At 35.7% G+C, this 19233-nt stretch overlaps 1 protein-coding gene across 1 annotated transcript in view; it reads left to right on the forward strand.

The window, feature by feature from the left end:
• Positions 1–244: 244 nt before the first annotated feature.
• Positions 245–19233, forward strand: part of LOC128741600 (facilitated trehalose transporter Tret1-like) — a 546799-nt gene continuing 527810 nt past the window's right edge. The window contains exon 1 of the mRNA XM_053837540.1: positions 245–254. The gene's annotated coding sequence lies outside the window, so the exon portion shown is untranslated. The remainder of the gene's footprint in view (positions 255–19233) is intronic.

Genomic DNA, 19233 nt, shown 5'->3' on the forward strand with positions numbered 1-19233 from the left:
AAAGCGTCCGATTATGCAAATGACCGGAGAGTGTAGATTTTCGGTAACATTTCCTGGAGAAATAGGTAAACTCTTCGTTTATGGAGGTTATCGACACCAACCGACCGATACTGGTGAACAATACGAACCTATGAATTAATTATGAGCTTGAATCCCCTAGGAGGCTTGCCTTCCAGGTTTCGATAGTCCAGCATAAGCTAACTTCCGGATACAATAGCACACACCTACCAGCACTGCCTACTACCTTCCGATCTGTTTTGACGTAGAACTACGTCTTACCACACAGTGTCAATCTAAAATTTGGATTCAAGGCTAATAGCTCTTCCAATTTAGAACGAATTTTAACGGTTCGCTTACCATTTGATCCATGAAACATGCAGCAATTATATTGTTTTCTAGAAAAGATTGTTTTCTAATCAGCGGAAACTTTCAAGTTAAAATTTTTCCTGATATTTTCCTTGTGATAGCTTTGCTTTTCAGGCACAGATGAAGATTACATTCACCAAGCTTGTGATTGTGGTTGTGGTTGCTGTTGCTACTTCAAGATAGAGAAGCAGAGTAAACTAGCGGCTGTTTCGTAGTCCTGCCTTCTTGACATGTAAAGACTATTGAAACGACATAAAAAGAAAAGCAGAGCCATTATCGTCATTCATTCGCTGCCCGACTTCCGAGCTGATAAATGCAACTTTATACTTCGATCTAAGCTTGGACCCCACCAGAGGTAATCCGACTTAGATATCGTCGTTTGAAAATTTATTGTAGAAGTTTCACTTTCGATCGTAAGCAAAACGAATCCTGAGTACCGTCAAACGGGGTGACTTGCAACAGCGGGGTAACATGCAACAACGCCATATCGATTCAATTTACTGTACTTTTTGATCTGTTACTTCAATTTTCAATCTATATCAGTCACTGAATCTTGTTGTTAGCAGTTCAAAGAAGCCTTAGATACTGTTATGTTGACTTTCTGCTGTTTTGGTGATTTTTAAAAAATCCCACAAGATGGTGTCAAATTCGTCATTAATTTTCGTCAGTAAAACGTTTGTGTCGCCCACAAGCACTTCAAATAAAAGAAGCCTAACATACATTTTGTATAGTAAAATGAACAATAAGGAAACAAAATAATTGATTTATGATGACTAGTTTTGTTTATCTTACTTGTTACCACGTTATTCGTAAAACAATTACTTAAAGGGGGTAACTTGCAACAGCTGGTAGATATAAAAAGCTGTGTTCCGTTACCTTCAAGAGGCACGTTATCATTTAATTTTGCATCAAACAATACTAAAGCACACCTGAAGAGTGTAAGATACTTACGATAAGTCGGAAATATGCCAGTTTTTGTCTGGATATACTAAAAATGGCCATAGAAGAGGCCAAAACGAAAATAACCTCACTGAGAGAATCGACCAGCAATATGAGAGTGTCTAATTACGATCACTCGTAACGTAATGAACATCCATATATTACATAATCGAGATATCGATGATTTTTAACTCTCCCGCTCCACTGCATGATGTGCTTTTGCATAGTGGATATACGACGTGTAATGCGCTGTTACACAACTCCCGCTTCCCTAAGTGCATTACGTAATATGTGAATGATCCTTAAAGAAGGCAGCTCTATCGGATCCAGACAAGGAATATCAATTGCATGAATAATATAAAAAGTTATTTCTGTGATTTCCGTTACGGGGCTCATAAAGTTTTTTCACCAACAGGACATACGACATTTATGCGTATATTCATAGCAAAAGCATTAAAAATCGCAAGTCGGATTATCATTTGCATATTCAAGTCAAAAGAAACTCAATCAAATCTTTAAATTCGTTCAATTTCCAAAAAATATTGCTTGTTGCAAGTTACCCCGTTTAAGGGGTTACTAGTAACAAATTAGTTGAAAAATTCTACAACAGCCAATATTGATCGCATATTTTTTCTCAATATGTGAAATTGTTCTATGGTAGACCTAATAACTTTGTATCAATTAAATGTCCTCAAATGTACTACAGATAAGTTTTCACTTGCACTCATAGTCGAGAACTGTTGCAAGTTACCCCGTTTGACGGTACTACATCTCGATTTGGCAACTTGGTCGAAAGAATAGAATTATATTAAATAGAATTAATGGCATTTGCACAACAAGCTTGCCTATTGATAATTGTTAGTTCGGATAAACGTACGCAAAATATAGTAATTTTGATGAAGCTGAAACAATGGCTCTAATGTAAATCACATATTTTGTAACCCTCCGTTACTCACGCTATTGTATTTTGTACAACGTCTGTGAACCGTTAACTTCATCTCGGTATATCTCGGGATTCTAACAACAAAGAAAATTACTGGTTTCAGTAAAGTTGATACGCAGACAAAGATCTTTCAAACGGCGGAAAAAGTTTCATAAGTTTTTCACCAAGTGGCATTAGTATTCGAGTGTATTCTGTTAGGTTCTAGTACGCCTGGAAATCCAAGTTGGCGCGAGTAACGAAAGGTTAAAGATTTAATTTTTTCCTAGAATTTTGTTATTAGCTGGGTGCGTGAGGGCGATTTCAATTTTAAAATATTCCAATTTTGGCACTGGTATAAACATTCGTTATTGGCATCACAAAATACACAAAATACAAAATATCTACCAAAAATACGAAACAATTGTTTTGGAAGATTCTATTATTTACTTAATGCCATTTTACGCCACACACCGGTCAATAACGTAGTTCTACGTCAACAACGTGGTTGTGTCTGGAACACAATCTTTCTGATTTTTTAGATTTGCTACTATTCAATCGAATATTTCTTCATTATCTTTCACCCATCGATAGTGATGCCTTAGATTGCAAGAGATATATAACATTTGTGAATGCTAAATTTATCCTATATGTGGAGTATTCTGGCAAGCATAGTAACAAGGACAAACCTCCTCTAACGATAAATGGATTTTAATGTCTGGAATAATTTAATTGTATAATGGATTAAGTACAATACCTTCTTTATTGCGATGTATATGATTAACTAAAAACCGGGCGCCCGATTATGGTGCTACAAGATTTAGATTTGGATTTAGATCAGATTCCTCATTCATACAGAAAATCGATTAGATTTAACTGCTTTTGGTTATCAATCACAACATTGTAAGACATGTCTTCTTTTAAACATGCGAGTCCCGCTTGACACCGAATTTTCAAAATTCAAGCTACACAACCAAGCTCAAAACACTGAAGCTTTAAAAATTACCGTGATTCTATCCTACAACTAGTGTCTTGCGGTTTGTGGAAATGTTATGATTAATCCCGGCACTAGTAAGTAGTTTAGGAACTATTCTCTTTGTATAACTATCGACAAATGCAACGCAAAATTATAGCACTTTTTCGACTCTTCTATCAACACTAGAGTGATTTTTTAGTTTCATTTATATTATAATGATTAAACTCATAATTTTTGTAAAATGTTTCAAAATTGGATTCCCAAATAATATCATTAATCCCTAAAAAATAAAAAAATATCCGTGAGCAGATACTCCAACCCACGAATCATTCTTCCCGACCCTACCTGTCTGCCACACACCTGCCAAACTAATTTGGGCTGCTTCCCGAATTTCGTTCCCATCGCCAACAATAAATCTAGGCATATCAGTTCGGCAGGAAGAATTGATACATTTTCTTATCGAACTAATCCAAACAAACGAAACAGCACAGCAAGTCAATTTCTCGAACGATCAACTTCGGCACTCGAATAAGATTAGGAAATCTGGATGGAACGGTTCACTTTCCAGCTACGTCCGGCCTCCTCCGGTTGGTTCGATTCTTGTGCCTGTCTGTCAGCAGCGCTGTGGCTGTCGTCATCGTCGTGGTGGCTGTGATCTCTTCCATCCGATTAGGACGAGTATTCTCGTAAACCTGTGCTAGACCCTGTGCTAGAGGAGTAGGGTTTTCATTTTCGTTTTCCTATCGTTGTCGGATTTGTGTCCGCTGCACGAGAGCCGACGTTGGTAGAAGTGAATGTGGGAGGCTTGTCCTGTGCAAATGCCCAGAAGCTAACGGGAATCTTCGATGGGATTGAACTATGATAAAAGGCCGGTATTTCATCGGTGTTTATTATTTTTAAGGTAAAGCTGCTCGGAGCTTTACTAACCAATTTCTAGCTGATAACGGTATTTAAAGGTGAACGTTACTGAATAAGTTAAGGTTGGAATAATAAAAATTCTTACTGTATTTAAGTAGTAAGCAAACAGTTAATTTTTTGAGCAATGCATTTAGCAAGAAAGCTTTATTCTTTAATTATTATTTTTAGTTGGAAAGCGGGTTTCTTTCTTATGGTCATCATAATAATGAATAATATTATGCATAACTATTTAGGCCATTACAAATATTTAAAAAAGTTTTTGTCCCTCCGGTGTTGGGCCACTGAAGGGGTGGAGGGGGGGGGGGGGCTGTAAAAAAACAACGAGAATTTTTTAATCGAGTAAAATCATATGCATTTTAGGCATTTTTACGCGATTAAAGTTATTTAAACGTCAAAACCAAATCTATTCTTGCTTTTGATAAATACGTTGTTATTTTTCATGCGAAAATCTACAAACAAAAAGACAAAAACGAAAAAAAAATTTTTGACCGAGTTTCGGAAATTCCACTGTTTGAACTTCTATTTCTATTTCGTGCTAGTCAACTCGTACACTCATTTTTCGAGTTTTTCAGGCTGTAGAGCCCACAGACAATTAATTTTATTAGAAAAATTTAACTCATATCCTACAAATTATTTCTTTTGCCCCCCGATTTTTCAAACCAATTTTGAAGGGCGGGGGGACAAAAACTTTGAAAATGATTTGCAATGGCCTTACGATATTAAATTAAAAAAACTAAATATTGTTCACGATTATCTAGTATCGAAAACTAGCTCAATTTGGTATTCAACAATCGGGCTCAATAGAAAAACCACTAGTTATTATTATTTGTACACAAAAGAGTAAATTTCAACCCGAACAAAACCAATAAAAACAAAACTTCGCTGTTATGGCGTAGCATCCGATAGTGCTTCAAACTGCTGTTAGTTTTACGATGTGTTTCTGAAACAACTTTGCACATTGGATAACTTTTGCCTTGAAGCTGACCGCTGAATTTTGTATCAGTACAGCCAGTGGTGGTTGAGCGTCATAAACGGAGAGCTACAGGTTGGCATTAAGTTATAGTATGTAGGTATTTTCGATTGCTGTCTGAGTCTAGCGATCAATTCGGTTGCACACGATTGTAATTGGGCGTCCATTATAATTCCCATTAACATATATTTTGTACAAGTTTCGTTAAAGCTCGAAGTTTGTTTTTATACTGTTCAGTTTTCTGGATGTCATAATCCATTTATTACGACTTTCTCATATCAGGTTAGGGAATATGTTTTTCTTACTAAAAGTTTGGAAGGTTGAAATGTGTTTCAACTTAATTTTTTATTACAGTAAGCATAACATTTATCATCCGGTACAACTGTAAACACTATTAAACCTCGCAGTGATTACGACCTGCTATGGAAAGACTTGAACGTGGTTTACTGTATTTTACATCAAAAATGATGATATATGATGGAAAGCGCGGAGATAAAAAAAATCTCCTATTTCTACAGTCCGATGTGTCTAAATTTGAGATAAAATCCGTTTGTTAGTATGTTTCTTTAGAGAAGTTTTGCAGTGGCTAAAAACTCAACTGTTGAATTTTGGTTAGTTCTTTGAAAGGATAGCGGAGACTATTCTTCCGTTTATCGCGGTGACAAAAAGGCATGTCAACGAAAGTTTTTTTTAGCGATAAGCTAGCTAGTGACGACAGCATCTTCATGCAAAGCTGCTGCATTAAAGTGTATTTGCATCGCCGTGATAAGCGAAAGAGAAGAGATACGAGGCATGTTTGGTCCGCAGGGCGTCTAGATTTTTTCTTGTCCTTAAAAGTATGATCATCAGCATACTTTCAAATTACGTTACACACTGCTCCGATAATGACATCTTCCGTTTTAACCAGCTGCCTCAGCTAAGCTTCGGGAATAATGCGGGAGTATTTTTGTACGAACTATTTGTACAATTCGGGGAAATGCTACATATTTTTACTAAAACATCATGAACCGGTACTCTACACGGTAAATCAGTATAGAAATACATTGGAATGTAAACAAAGATACACAGTGATGGTCAGCTATTTAAACGTCATGTACAAGCAGCAATAGCGTACTATTTCAGCTCGCGTGTGGTCATCAATCCTAGCCTGACCGTTAAGGGCCTGCTGGACTTTGGAATTGGCCAATTTAAGGATTCCAAAATCCAACTGGAATGAATATTGGCCGGCAAGCAATTGCATCAAGTATATGCCCCGCCTTCACTCTCATTGTTTTGCATTGAACAGATTTTTGCACAGATATTTTTCCTCGCCGTACAGATTGTCAGATTTTTCCAACAAAAAACACAGAATTATATGTGGCATCCCTGCTCACAGTTACGTATCACACGAGAGAGTGCCTATGTTGTTCAACAACGAACTTGTATGTATATATGTATAGCCCCGGGTAGCAGTTGAAGCAAAGCAGAATGTGATCAAGCGGGTAGAAATATGTGTGAGTTTTGTGCTTCTTGCTATGAAAACAGAAAAACTCACGCGTGAGTTTTTTCTGCATAGGATCAAGTTGACATAATTCACAGTTGATTTTGATTTTTGACGAGTTTTGAGATTTTGAATTTTTAACATCACTGATTATTAGGTTTTTTAGTTTTGTTTTCTCAAAGCCTTGCTTGTTATAGTCCAATAAGGGCAAAAAAATTGTAAAAATAGGGTAAAATGAGCAAAAGGGGCACTTCCCGATGACAGACAGAAAAGACGCCGGATGAGTACCACGCGATTTTCCGGAAAATTTTACATCAGATCATCTACACTCTATCAGCCTGCAGGCCGTATCTTAATTGCGTCAATTGCGTTGGCTTGTTTTTGCCCGTAGTGCATTGTTTGAACTTCTACTTTTGTTTCGTGCTAAAAGCGTTAACATTCATTTAGATTACAGACAACTAATTTATTTTTGTCCCCCATTTGAAATGCCAATTCCGAAAGGGGAAGCGACAAAAACATTAAAAATAATTCGCAATTCGCTGTGGCGAAGTGCAAATTACAAAAACTAATGATGATGATGATTTTTTTATCCCGTTTTTCCTGTCTTATTGTTCCATTTTTCTGTGTTCCTGTTCCAGTTTTTCGTTTTTTCAGTTTTGTTTTTCGCTTGGTTTTTGTCACTTTCCTTTCCAATTTCAGTTTTTTCTCTTCTCTATTTCCCTTGTAGTATTCATACTCTTTTTATTTTCTTTCCTTCTCGTTTTTCGTCTTCATGTTTGCCGTTTTTCCTTTTTTTTTTGCTGTATCATTTAACTGTTTTTTGTGTCACATTTATTCTGTTTTTGACTTCCTTTTCTCTCTGGTTTTCAATTTCCATCCGTTTGTCGTCTTGTTCTCTTCAGTTTCACTATTTTCTTTTTCCTTCTCTTTTGTTCCATTGTCCCATTTTTCTGGACCGATTTTTCCGTCTTTTAGTCCCATTTCTGCTTTTTATCCCGCATGACCTCATTTTCCTGGTTTTCTTGTTTTCTCTATAGGTTTTAATATTCTCTCTCGCTCTTCTGCTTTTATCTCATTTTTTCCGCTAACTGAAACGGTCTCTCTTTGTTACCTTTTTCTTTTTTTCCTGTCCCTTTTTACGCCCTCTTTTGACTTCTTGACTTTCTCTGTTGGGTTTTTCGTCATTTTTCATCCGTATATCTACCTTTTCCAGCTCGTTTTTTTGCTTTTACTGCCTCGTTTCCTGTCATTTTCTGTTTTGTTTCGTTTCTGTCGGTCCCGGCTTTCGTCGTTTTTCTGCTTTTCTACCTCGTATTCGTTTTCATCTATTTTGTACTTTAACGGCCTGCTATTCCTCTTTTTCGGTCACGTTTGGTTTTTTTTTCCGTTTTATACTTTTTGCCTTCCTTTTCTTCCTTTATTTATTTTTTCTTCTGGCTCATTTTTCCTCTTTTTCAATTCTCGTTTTTCCATTTCCGTGCTCGTGTATTTTCTAACTTTCTATTCCTCTCCCCCTTTAAGAGGGGGGGCTTCCATACAAATGAAATACAAATTTCCTCATAACTCGAGAACTAATCAAGCAAATGGAACCAAATTTGGCATGTGAGGCTTTTAGGGGGCTGAAATTTTTTCTATGATGAATTAAGACCCCTCCCCTGTTTAGGAGGGGTCTCCCGTACAAATGAAATTCAAATTTCCTTATAACTTGAGAACTAATCAAGCAAATGGAACCAATTTTGGCATGTGGGAGATTTTGGAGTCTTGAATTTATTTTATGATAGTTAGAGACCTCTCACCCCTGTGGCAGGGGGATATGGACTCTCATACAAAGAAAACAGAAATTTTTGCGAAACTCAAAAACTAATCGAACTCGAGAAATTCGAGGCTCTTCCATGAAAAATTAGTCAATAACAAGACCACAGAAACTATCTATAGTAACACTAGATCATTCCGGACGTGACGGCCGCGAGTGTTGCCGGTGACCCGCCGTCGGAAGCGCCGCCCACTGGGGGGAGGCAACTCCCCGCTGAAATAATTATTGTCTAGGTTTATTTGTTTTCCTAGGTCTACCTGGGTTTCCTGGAACGAGCGACAGCGAGTAAGGAGAGGATCGCGAAATGGTACTTTCCACAAAAAAATTTCTGTGAAATGGTACATTCCGCTTAAGGTTTTTCGCAAAATGATATTCGGCGAAATGTCGTACAATCATGGCGAATATTACTATCTGCTTTCTGGCTATGCAATGAGGGGACAGGGGAGTTATTTTCTACTTTACTGTGAGGAAAAATTGCAAATTTGTATATTAAACTACCCATTCCAGGTAACTAATAAGCATTAACATAAGCAGCAAATCAGCGTATCTGGCATTTTATACTGCACGTTGTTTTATATTAGCTTTTTGACTGCATAGGTGTTTTAAATTGGCATCCAAAATTGTATTCAAATTCTTCGTGTCAGTAATTAGCTGTAAATTAGCATTGTCAGCACTATAACAAGGTTATCAGTAAAGTAGCTGTATATTTTGCGAATATAGCATTTAAGTAGCATTTTAGGCGACTTAAATGCTTATTGGCCTACATTTGAATAGCATTGGTGATGCTTATTGGTTACCTGGGATGCTTTCATAGTTACGTAACTGCCCAAATGAATCATCCAAGGTTGAACTCTTCAGAAGCTTGCAAAACTCTAGATTGTGAAAAAGATCATCCGAGATTCATGATCTATGTACAACACAGGTTAATTTGTGGCAATACGAAGTTTGTCGGGTCAGCTAGTATTCAATAAATATTCAGTTAACCGAGTTTTTCAGCCATAGCTCAGCAACAACAAAAAATATTATCATTGAAAGATCAATTGACCTGTTAAATATTTCATAAAATTTCCATGTGATAGAACATAATTTTCTGTCTTCTTTTGGAGTTTTTCCCATTACTTAACTTAATATTGTCTATGGTCTATTTGAAATGGAATGAATTGGTTTTGAATTAGACTCGAATTTAGACTTAAAATTAGATTTGAAATCGGACCGGAAATTTACACTCGAAGATGGACTTAAAATCACAGTTGAAGTTAGGCTTGATAATGGACATGATATTAAACTTAAAGTAGGAGTTAAAATTGGATATAATTTACATTTAAATTGTACTTGAAATTGCAAGAAGAAATTGTTTTTCCAAAGTTGGCTAAAGTTGGTCTTTAAATCGGTATCAAAATTGGGCATGAAATTAGTATTGAAATTGAACTTGAAATCGACCTTTAATTAGACTTGAAACTACACTTGAAATTCAATTTACACTTAACTGGACTTGGTATTAGAATTGAAGCTGAAACTATTTTTACGGAAATAGTGGCCGATTAAATTAAAAACTGCGGACCTCTGGGTTACAGAGATTATTTTGTTTGACATTAAAATTTACAATAATTTTGAAAGATTTGAACCGTCGTTGGAAATTTTCATTCGATATACGGATTGAAAACTGAGAGCTGCCATCAGATAACGTTAACCGTGGCAAATGGGTCCGCCTAAAGACATATCTGACGCACCAGAGGAAGCCTGACGTGAAGTGCAAAACAAGTCGCATCTGCTAAACCAAGAGCTCGTAAGTTTTATGATCGACTGCTGTATGGAAAATCGCTGTACATAATCATGGCCGACGAAATGTAGATAAAATTTGATTACAAAACGCTTCCACGTAAGCGGTAGACTGTACACTGTCCGTGATGGCCAAAGTGTTGACGATGCTGAGAAGTCGATTTTTATCGGCAAAATACAATAACAACCGATGTTTATGTGCGAGACCGGCTGAAACGGTGCCTGTTGACATTGCTGGCGATTGGCGAGAAAATCTAAAAGAAGCATTTAACTGTCTTTTTCAGCGTTCCAAACGACTTGGGCTGTGAACCATTTTGCGTTATTTTTCAACTTTTGGTTAAAATCTGGCTGGTCTGAGGTCATTTTCCCTCAAATGTATAATATAGTTCAACTTGTCAAATTATTATTAAAATATCCTTACCATCTGCCTCCAACATTACCAAACTTACAGATAGGTTTACGTGATTTCAATACTAGAAAAAGCTTTAAATGTATATCTGTTAGAATAGAAGTTTGAATGTAATTGAAAGTGATTTATACTACGGCGGAGTTCTTATGTAATACTTTGTGAATCTTTTTGGTAATGAAAGACGATCGCTTGTTAGTTTCGAATTTAGAGTGGCAGCCACTCCATATTCATTTTGATTGCAATATTAATATGGTTGCATTTTAATTGTATCACATGTTGATAGTAACATGCTAACGAATTGAAAAAGCAACCTGTAAAATTACAAACAATGTTCCTACATCCTTATTTATATAAAAATATTGGCAGAGAACGATTGTTAAAAAAACGGCTCATTAAAATGAAAAATTTTCATTACAATCTCGTAACTGGGTAAAAATACCTGATAGCAAAGCTTAAACATTGGCCATAAAACGGTTTTCTGTTTCATCAGAGGGTTGAATTTCGCCAAGGAAAAAAAAAACAAGAGCATTCAGCATGCATTTTTCAGTGATATAATTAAGCCACACAATCAGCTTGGCAGGATAGCCTGGCCACCCAGCCCGGAGAGATGCGGAGCAATGCTTTTTCATGATCGAATCTCCATCGTAACGAAGCAACGGCAGTTGAAACGCCGGATGATATTACCTACGTTGTTAAACTTATGCTTACGTAGGAGGCGAAAACCAGATCAACGAGAGGTTCAGCGATAACAAACGAACGAACGTATTCATTATTATTTGTTATGCATTGGGAAATAAAATAAAAATTGCGAACTCGTTATGAATCATGTGGGATGCGAAGGCCAGTACACACTTTGGGCAATTTGTTGGGCTTAACTGTAAAACAAATTGCGTTATGATGTATTTGCAATTCATTGCATAATTTGCAGCTTCGTAATTTTTAAGCTCAAGGTTTGATAAGTGACAATTTTACACGTCACCAACAGTTCTTAATATTTAGGTATATGTATGCTAGGTAGCACTTTTTTACGTACATAGCAATTAAACTGTCAATTTGGAAACAACATTTGATAATAAGATTAAATTCATAGTAGTGTACAATTTGGCAGTTATTAATTTTATTCCGATAGATTGCAACTTATGGGACGCTGTGCACTGGTGCTCTGAAAGGCTATACCTACGTTGGATTATATCGTTTGACAGTGAAAAAAGTTCCATATATTTTTAATTCGGAAACAGAGGTGAAACGTGACATTGGTCGTCGTTCATTGGCAGGCCGGAACGCATGATTGATTGCATCATTTCAATTATCGGCATTGATAGATTAATTGAATAAGGCTTCAGATTGGACTCGTCAATCGAAATCAAATGTGTAGGGTCGTCTCGAACAAATAATTTGGAAGAATTTTGAAAGGAAGTAACTTCTTTTAATTTCTAAATGACTTAAAATGGATGTAATACATAAAACATATCTTTCATAGTGACAGAGCAAAGGAAGGTTTGCAATATATTAATTCAAATGAAAACTCTATATATTGCAATGTCGAAATTTACTAAATTTTGCAGTCACCCTAATTATGTTGCTATAGAAAATTGTATACATGCTCTGGTTTCTTAGTTTTCTCGGTTTACTCTATGTTATAGTTTTTTTTTGATTTCTCAATTTGCTGTTTCCTTCTCCCTGTTTTCTCTTTTAACACTGTTTTCTGGGATTTCTGTTTTCCCTGATTTTTTTTTCTCTATTGTCTGTGTTTTTTTGTTTTCTTTTTTCTCTATTCTCTATGTTTTTTGCGTTTTTGTCTGATTTTTCCATTTTTTGTTCATGTGTCCTTCTTGCTTTCGGTTTTTTTGTTTTCTCGGTTGTTGTGTCCGTAAATTCTCACTAAATTTTTTCTCTTCTTTTTTATTGTTCTCTATTCCATTTGTAAGGGTTTTATCTGATTTTCTTGTTCATCGGATTGCTCTGCTGTAGTTGTAATCTTTTGATTTATATTTTGTCTGTTTTTTGCCTTCATTTCTTTGTTACCTCCGAGAAACCAGTTTGTTCCTATAAAACAGAGAAGACAGAAAAAAAGACTAAGGGAAGTAATGAATTTTTTTTGGAATGGAAGGGAAAGAGCGCTTGGTTCGACCCATACATCTTCCAGCATTGGACAAAAGGTAGGAGTTACAACGACGCGTAACGTAGCTACTAATAACCCTCCCCCTCACCTTTCCGCTCTATCCCCTCCATTACAACATTTTTTTCATTACTTTCACCTACCTTCCCTTCGTCAATTGTAGAACCATCGTTCCAAAAAATATTAATAGACAGCAAGGAAAACGCAAAATATAGAATATTAAGCAACCCTAGAAACCAGAAAGCAAAAAATATAGTAAACAAACAATACAGAGTAAACAGAAAAACATGTAAAACAGAGAGAACCAAAAGTCACTGAGAAAATATACATAAAACATAAAACACAAAGCACCATAAAGGAACAAAACAACAGAAAACATAAAATAGAGAACGCAGTTTGAAAACATAGAAATCAGAGAACAGTAAAAACGGAAAAACTTTAGAAAAAAGAAAACACGGCAAACCACGAAAAAAGACGGAGAAGATATAAATTAAAGGAAGCAGAAAACACAGACAGAATAGTAGGAATAGAAAAAAAACATAAGAGAAACACATAAAACAGAAAAAACAAAAAATAAACAAAGGTAACAGAAAGCCAAAAGAACAGTGAAGAAGAAAGCGAGAAGGGTGAAGATAGATTATAGGTAATAGAATTCAGAGAAGAGAGAACAGGAAAAAAGAGGGAAGAGAAAACAGAAAAATCGACCGAACAGAGAACACTTAGGAGATATAGTGAACAGAATAGTGAACAGAAAAACCGGAGAAAACTAAGAAAACAGAGAGGGGTCAATTCCGGCGTAGTGGTTAGCATTCACGCCTCTCACGCCGAGGACTCGGACTCAAAGCCCAACCCCACAGAAGTCACGAATGACCTGAAAGTCTCAAAGTGACGGGCTATAATCTAACAAAAAAAAAAGAAAAACAGACAAAGACAGAAAACAGAAAACAGAAAACAGAAAACAGAAAACAGAAAACAGAAAACAGAAAACAGAAAACAGAAAACAGAAAACAGAAAACAGAAAACAGAAAACAGAAAACAGAAAACAGAAAACAGAAAACAGAAAACAGAAAACAGAAAACAGAAAACAGAAAACAGAAAACAGAAAACAGAAAACAGAAAACAGAAAACAGAAAACAGAAAACAGAAAACAGAAAACAGAAAACAGAAAACAGAAAACAGAAAACAGAAAACAGAAAACAGAAAACAGAAAACAGAAAACAGAAAACAGAAAACAGAAAACAGAAAACAGAAAAACATAAACTGAAAATTGTAAACTGAGAACTGAAGACAGATAACAGAGATAGAAGAGAAACCAATGAAGTTAGTAAACACAGAAAGTACCAGAGAGAACAGAAAGAAACAGAGGAAAAAGAAAATAGAGAGAACAGAAAACTGTGCAACCAGAGAAAGCAAAAAATCCAAGGCGGCAGAGAAGATACACAACGTAGAGAAACCAGAGAAAAGAGAGAAAACACAATGAGTAGAAGGGGGCAATTTTGAAAAATAAGAAATACAAAAATCACAGAGAAACCCAAAAATAAACTGTGAAAAGAATAAAATAGAGAGAATAGAAAAGACAGAAATAACAGAGAAGACAGAGAACAATGAAAAGAAAAAGGACGTATACAACAGTAGAAACAGAAAAAATAGAGAAAACCGAAAAAACGAGGAAAGTGGAGAAATAGGGAGAACAGAAAAAACAACGAAAACAGTTAGAGCAGAAAAGACATAATGAAACAGAAAAAAACAGAGAAAATAGCAAACGAAGCAGGCAAAAACTGAGATGACTGAGAAGACTGAAAAAAACTGAGATGACAATTAAAATAGAGAGAAAACAAAAAAAATAGACAAAATAAAAAATACAAAGACTACAACGAAAACACAAAACAAAGAAAATAGGGTAATAGCTGAAAGCAGGGAAAACAGAAAACAGTAAGGACAGGAAACAATGTAATCAGTGAGAATAGGAAATGAGAGAAAATAAAAAAATCGAGAAAACAGAAAGTTGAGGTGCCAGGAATCACAGGAAAAGGCGGGAAATTTATTTTCATCGGTTGAGGTTAGATAAATAGACGACTGTAGTTTTTGGAGCGTCTTAGTAGAATACGAAACCTGGAAATTAAATAAAAAGAAAACTTATCCAATTTAATTCTACTATGTATATTTATGTATAGACTATGTATAGGCTTCTGAAGCCTGCTAGTCGTAGGCGAAATACGTATCTGTCAAGAATTAAATTGGATAAGTTTTCTTTTTATTTAATGTCCAAATAGACGACTTTAGTTTAGATGCTTTTTTATTTGAAAAATTATATCGAGTTGCTTTAATTTTGGTTTAACGGTCTATTCTATGTAGTTATTTGATCTTCTAACAGGCTATATCGTACCAACGATTAGATCAAGCTAATGTTGTTATGAAAATACACTCAAAAGAAGCTTAAAGCTTTTATGCAAAAATAATTATGTGGACGAGCGACAACTAACAACAAGTCTAATTTTTTACGATTTTCAGAAGTAGAAGACAAACAATTACGAAGAAATATATTCCCTTCCCTTGGCAAATTTTCTTAAATTCATGGTTTTGACGGATCATAAGTCTTGAACGAATATTGTAATTTTGGTCCCAAACTGTCAAGAAATCAGTTCAGAATATATTTTTCATATTGAAAACAAATTTTACATGTGGTTCTGAGATTGTACAGGTCAATTCTCAGGAGATTATGAGGCCGACTACAAACGATCTTATCCGTTGGAGGGTTAAGCAAAATACAAAACTAAAAAAAATAAATCAACAAAGATGTGATATTTTAAGGGACAACTTTAATTACATTAGATTATATAATTTAACATTCAGCATATACTTGACTAAAACTGGAATCAATCAATTATTTCAAATTGAAATAAACATGGGACTCAAAACGTAGATTGAAATTGAAAACTTGAGATCAAATTGACCGTGATACACAATATAAAGCTGGTAGATGAGTGAACATGTGTAAATATTTCACCTCTGTCCTATAACTCCTATCGTGGAGCTGGCTGAAATTCGCACCTTAGTTTTTGCTAAATTTAGGTGCAAATTTCGAAAGTTTCCCACCAAAACTGGTATATTTACACCCATCTTACATCTTACAGTTCTCGTGTGCTCGTCCTCCATTTTCCAAATATGCAAATTAGGTACAAGTCTTCCAATCGGAGTCCTTATACAACCATTTTCGGCTCGAGGTACTACATTTTACACTGCAAAAAGCTCCAACCTTTACCCCATTACCCAGCGCGAAAGGTTTCGGTACCATCATCAAATTTCAAACCAGCCAGCATCAGGACCAACACGGGTAACACGGTTGCCGTGACATTGCCCTTTTGCTTCAGCTGATGACTGCGACGAGCAAGCGTCCAAGGCTTTACGACGATATGCTTTGGTTTATGTCGGTACGTTGTCCTTGTCAAACATCAAAATTTAATCAAAATTTTGCACTCTCTTCAGATTCGGAACCTCGGAAGAGAGGCTTCAGAACAGAAAGTTTGCGCCTTTCTCAGGTTGTAAAATGTGATCTTTCTTAAGTATGGCATTTCGTAGCACCGGTCCTCCGGTTGATACACATTTAGTGATGTGTTTGTTGAGCCTAATATCTCCCAAACGCGCCAAACGTCGAACGTCACCGGTCACGTACCTACATGTGAACGCGAATGACACTCGTACGCGTCACACCAGCAACTCGTAAATAACCGGGAGCAGTCTAGCTAACCGGAGGCCAACGAAACGATTGGCTCTAACTAAATGTTAGACCGCTAAATTTCGTGCGTTGATTTGACGACATCGGAAAAGTCGGTAGAATTGGTTTCATTTTGAAAAGAAAAACTGTCTCACCCCGAGCGAAACGCAAAGCATACTGAATTCGTTTATGAAGGAGCTTTCAGAACTCTTGTAGGGTCAACATCACATTCACTTCAGAGAAAGTTCTCACTTACACCGCGGTGAGTGAACAGCTCGGGTTCCAGAGAAGAGATATGTGTTTGGAATTGGAGCAAATGCTCTGAGTGCCTCCCTAGGAGTGCGTTCACACATTCGGTGCAGCATGTTGACACCGGTAAAATTACCGACAATAATGATTCAAGCTTTATTACAAAGCAGCTTTTTGAAAAGAAACTCCTTTTTTAATACCTACTTAAAACTAGTTATAGAGGTTTCCAGAAAAATTGTAAGTCCTGTAAAAATCAATGTTTTCCAGGGGTGCTGCTATTTTACAAAAAGTAAGTAAGCACATTATTTTGATTTTTGTTTGTTTACCGCAGAACAGATATTTGTTATTGCTGTATCAATCAACAACAACTGTTTTTACAGCTTGGTAAATAATCGAATTGTGAAATATATTTACAGGGTTACCTCGATATAAGACAACGTTATAGATGTTATAAAACAACTTCGACATAAAACAATTTTTACCTCGATATAAGACCAATTTATTTGACATAGGTGGTAACGACACCAGAGCTAATTTACCATTTCAAAAGCGGCGTTATAAAGATGTTCATTATTTCAAAATAATTTTAAAAATTGTAAAAGCTAATAGCTCAAACAATAAAAAATAGTTTAAAAAACGAAAATATACAAACAGAGTTAAATTGGCAACTGTTAGTGCAAAACTTTTTTCAACAAATTTCAATAAATCATGTTTCGATCATGGTGTATAGATATTCACCATGGTTTCGATGTCGATATAAGACAACTTTTTGAAATAATAAATTGTCTTATATCGAGGTATCCTTAAACATATCATTTAAAAAAATATGAAGAAAATATTTCGATTTTACCCACGTATTATTAATAAATGTATCCTAGTGAGTTTTTAATAGAAGTATGGTTTTTGCACGGCTTATTTTTTAAGATTACTCAAGAATGGTGCAACTTAGGGACCATTTAAAAACCACGTGACGAAGGTCGTGTCTCTCCCAAATGCATTGAATGGTCCCTAAGTAGTTCTTAATAATAGAAAAAACATACCGTGTAAAAACAGGACTGAGTGTATGCGGAAAATTCGATACATTATTTCGTGCAAAAATTAGAAATATTGAATATTGAAAATTTTAGCAGATCGATAGCTGCAGCACGGAAGGGGAAGCATTTCCGGTGGAGTTTGCAGCTGGAGGCAACGTGCGTAAACACGTGTGTCATGTTCACTGGAAGTAAAACGACCAACTCGTATTGGTTCCTGGAGGCTGACGACTCGTGTGCTCGTGTTATTTCTGTTTCGTTCATACCACCTAGATACCTAGTTTGCCACACGGTGCATTGTTGGTTTAGATTACACAAACATAGTGAGTAATGTTGTAAGCAAAGTTGTAACTTCAAAGAATAGATATTAGTTTTACCACGAATATCATACAGTTTTGAACATTAGTGTACAGAATCTGTGTATCATCAGTGATTGAGTTCTTTGACTATTGCCATATTACCAGTATGACAGAACAGATTGAAAATAATAATATTATCTGAAATTAAAACAATCAATTATTCAGCAATTTTGTGGAGGATCTGCGGTAGAAATGGCTGTGAAAAAATTTTCGTTAATTTCATCAGAAGCGTGTCACATTTTTATTGACCAGGATGAAAGCGCAGGAACCAGCAATCAACCTCCGCAATCAACGCTTTTTTCCCGTGTTTTTGAATTTTAAACCAGTTTTATCATTCCCGGGTGCCGATCCGTAAGTATCGGCTATCAATATTTTCTCGTGAATTTTTCATCTCTTGCCCATCTTGCTCGCTCAAGTTGATACCTTTTAGCTGCATGAGTAGGCCTTTTACTGATTGAAAAATCGATGACATAACAGAAAAGTAAAGTGCTTTTCAATAACATTAACAATCTTGCCGTTTCAGGTGGTTATTATTGCCAGTATATGCGGGTATGCTTTCGAATTATATGCTTTTATATGCTTTTAATTCCATCGTTTCAGCGAGGGAAATTCCTCCTAAAAAATGAAACAATTATACAAAATTACGCCTTCGGTGTTTTTTATGGGGGCAAGAGATTATTCTATTTATTGTGTTAATTATATGGGAAATGTAATTACGTGGAAACGCATTTCGTGTAAGGTCACGAGTCGATTCGCAAGCTCGTGGCTTCCACATTCGAAATCAATAAATTTCATCAATATTTGAGTGCTTGATAATTAGGAACTGACTACTAAATGGCTGATTGCGTTATTTATCATTATATCCGGTTTTATTCTGGTTTTGTTCTGGTATTACGTAATACTAAGAGGATACGAGTCAAAACACACTTATGGCTAGCTATAAAACCATAAGAAAACTGTTAATAAAGTAAATTTATTATGGTTGCTTATATTACCACGATAAAGGGTGTCCACATTAAAATTGCAACACACGTAATTAATTCGCAAAATTCGAGTTTTTATCCGATTGCCATTAAATTTTCGGGGTATCAAATCAAACAGTTAAACTTAGTTTTAGCGACTTTATTTTATTTATTTTTGCCTCACGTACTTTGGCCTTAACCGCACCAATGAAATTTTGCACAATCGCAA

Source organism: Sabethes cyaneus, chromosome 3 (genome assembly GCF_943734655.1).
Source record: "Sabethes cyaneus chromosome 3, idSabCyanKW18_F2, whole genome shotgun sequence".
Classification (NCBI taxonomy): Eukaryota; Metazoa; Arthropoda; class Insecta; order Diptera; family Culicidae; genus Sabethes; species Sabethes cyaneus.